This window comes from Gekko japonicus, unplaced genomic scaffold (assembly GCF_001447785.1).
Source record: "Gekko japonicus isolate JY-2015 unplaced genomic scaffold, Gekko_japonicus_V1.1 scaffold1836, whole genome shotgun sequence".
Classification (NCBI taxonomy): domain Eukaryota; kingdom Metazoa; phylum Chordata; class Lepidosauria; order Squamata; family Gekkonidae; genus Gekko; species Gekko japonicus.
In genome coordinates, this window is record NW_015167108.1 from 157956 (window position 1) to 161245 (window position 3290).

Below are 3290 nucleotides of genomic sequence, written 5' to 3' on the forward strand. Positions count from 1 at the left end.
GAGGAGGAGGAGGAGATTGGATTTATACCCCGCCCTTCATTCGGAATCTCCGAGCGGCTTACAAACTCCTTTATTTATTTATTTATTTAATTTTTCGTATTTGTATCCCGCCCATCCCGTGAGTGGGCTCAGGTTGAGTCACATCATCTCAAACAATACAATAAGGTTTAAAACACAATAAAACATTACATTATAAACATTTAAAATCAAGAGTTATAGCTTCCCTTCCCCACCACAGACACCCTGTGAGGTGGGTGGGGCTGAGAGAGCCCTCTTGAGGACTGCCCTTGAGAGAACAGCTCCGAGAGAACTTGTGGCTGACCCAAGGTCACACCAGCAGCTGCATGTGGAGGAGTGGGGGATCAAACCCAGTTCTCCCTGATTAGAGTCCGCGCACTTAACCACTACAGTGACTACACCAAACAGAAGGAGGAGGAGAGGAGGAGGAGAGAAGAGATTGGGTGTATACCCCGCCCTTCACTAACCCAGAGGAGTCTCAGAGCGGCTTACAATCCCCTTTCCCTTCCCCTCCCCACAACAGACACACCCTGTGAGGTAGGTGGGCCTGAGAGAGCTCTCCCGAGGACTGCCCTTGAGAGAACAGCTCTGAGAGAACTTGTGGCTGACCCAAGGTCACACCAGCAGCTACATGTGGAGGAGTGGGGAGTCGAACCCGGCTCTCCCCAATTGGAGCCCGCGCACTTCACCACGACACCAAGCCGGCTCTCAACTGAGTTCCTAGCCCTGTCGTGTGTCCCACCCTTGCCCACGCCTTGAGGAGGCAGTGCCTGGAGCAGAGCGGGAGCTGAACCTTCAGCCCCGAAACCAGCCCTTCCCATCAGAGCCTGAGAAGGACACTTAGCTGGGGCTATGAAATGGTGTCCTGGTGACTAAGGGGAACCTCCACGCTCAGGGGCACTAAACCTCTGACTCCCAGAGCCAGGAGGCAACCTCAGGGGAAGGCCTCTCTGTCCTGCTGTTGACCCTCCAGAGGAACCGGTTGGCCCCTGTGTGAGACAAAGACTGCTCTGATCTGGAAACCAGTTTGGTGTCATGGCTGAGAATGGGAGGACCCTAATCTGGAGAACCTGGTTCGATTCCCCACCCTTCCACATGAAGCTGGCTGGGTGACCTTGGGTCAGTCACAGCTCTCTCAGAGCTCACTCCTCTGCTTGCACCTGCTGGATGACCTTGGGCAAGCCATAGTTCTGACAAGAGCTGTCCTTGAAAAAAGAGCCATTCCTGTCAAGAGCTCTCTCAGCCCCGCCTACCTCACAGGGTGTCTGTTGTGGGGAGGGGAAGGGAAAGGAGGTTGTAAGCCGCTCTGAGACTCCCTTGGGTAGTGAAGGGCCATCGGGTATAGATCCAATCTCCTCCTCCTCTTCTCCTCCTTCTTCTTCCCCCTCCTGGATAGGAGTGCAGTTTGGTGTAGTGGTTAAGTGTGCGGACTCTAATCTGGGAGAAGCAGGTTTGATTCCCCACTCCTCCACTTGCAGCTGCTGGATGACCTTGGGCAAGCCGTAGTTCTGATAAGAGCTGTCCTTGAAAAAGAGCAGTTTCTGTCAGAGCTCTCTCAGCCCCACCCACCTCGCAGGGTGTCTGTTGTGGGGAGGGGAAAGGAAAGGGGATTGTAAGCCGCTCTGAGACTCCCTTGGGTAGTGAAGGGCGGGGTAGAAATCCAATCTCCTCCTCTTCTCCTCCTCCTCTCCCTTTTTCTTCTTCCCTCTCTGGTAGCCTGGATAGGAGTGCAGTTTGGTGTGGTGGTTAAGTGCACGGACTCTAATCTAGGAGAACCGGGTTTGATTCCCCACTCCTCCACTTGCACCTGCTGGATGACCTTGGGCAAGCCGTAGTTCTGATAAGAGCTGTCCTTGAAAAAGAGCCGTTCCTGTCAGAGCTCTCTCAGCCCCACCTACCTCACAGGGTGCCTGTTGTGGGGAGGGGAAGGGAAAGGAGTTTGTGAGCCGCTCTGAGACACCTTTGGGTAGTGAAGGGCAAGGGGTCTAAATCCAGTCTCCTCCCCCTCTTCTTCTCCTTCCTCTCCTCCTCCTCTTCTTCCCCCTCTGGTAGCCTGGATAGGAGTGAAGTTTCCTTCCTCGCCAATCTGGTGTTGTATAGCATTAATGAAGACGCAGAGGGCGTGGACGCTTTAGCCCGTCTCAGGATGGTAAGAAGGCTGGGTGGTTATATCTCCCCATCTTCAAACCCCCCCCCCCAGCACAATACTTCTCAGCTCTAAGATGCGCTGGAATTCTACCCTCAACTGGGGTTGCCAGGTCTAGGTTTGGAAGTTCCTAGAGATATATTGGGGGGTGGAGTCTGAGGAGGACAGGTGTTATGTACTGGGCCCGACCACGACGGACCCAGCTTGGGTACACAGGACCAGGGCTATTTTGGGGCGGGAACGCACAGGAATGGAGTTCCGGCTGGCTCCAGAGTTGGCCACACCCACTATAGCCAAAACCTCTGCGTGCCTGGCTACAGAGGGAAGGCCTGGAGAGCGACGCCTCCCCCCCCCCAGCGACTCCAAGGCAGGCGGGCCAGGGGGGCCCTGGAAGGATCGGGGAGGCATTTAAATGCCTTCCCCGGCCTGTCCAAGGGCCGGCTTGCCTGGGCTCCCCGCAGTCACAAGACGCCCAGGCAAGCCAATGGAAGGCATGGGGTGTGGCCTGATATGCTAATGAGCTGTGCTGTTGGGGTGTGGCCTGTTATGCTAATGAGTTCCTGCTGGGCTTTTTCTACAAAAAAAGCCCTGCACAGGACAATAGACTGCTAGGATCCTGGGAGGAACCTATTGGGTGTGTGGGGGGGTGTGGGTGTGTGTGGGATGTGATATCGGTCACGGATTTAAGCAGGGCTTCGGTCCGGCTAGAGTTGTCTTCAGTTTGAGCTGAAAAATCACAATAAAGCATGAGCTGATCACAATCGCGTGTCGAACCCAGTATATCTTAGCAGGGTTTGGGACTCTCGGTGGGGCATAATGCCACAGAGTCCGCCTTTCAAAGTAGCCCCTTTCTCCAGGGGAGCTGGAGCTGTTATCTGGGAGATCTCCCGCCAGCTCCTGGAAGCTGGCAACCCTGCCCTCCATGGACGTCCTGTTCCCAGTGCGGGGTCAGTGCTGATGCCGAGCGTGGCGTCCCTCAGCCACCTCAGCCGCCCAGGCGCTCAGTAACGCTGTAGCCACCCAAGTAGATCTCGTTGTCCGCAGGGGAGGGACTGTGGCTCAACGTCAGAGCATCTCCTTGGCAGGCAGAAGGCCCCCAGTTCACTCCCCAGGAAAGCCCGATCTC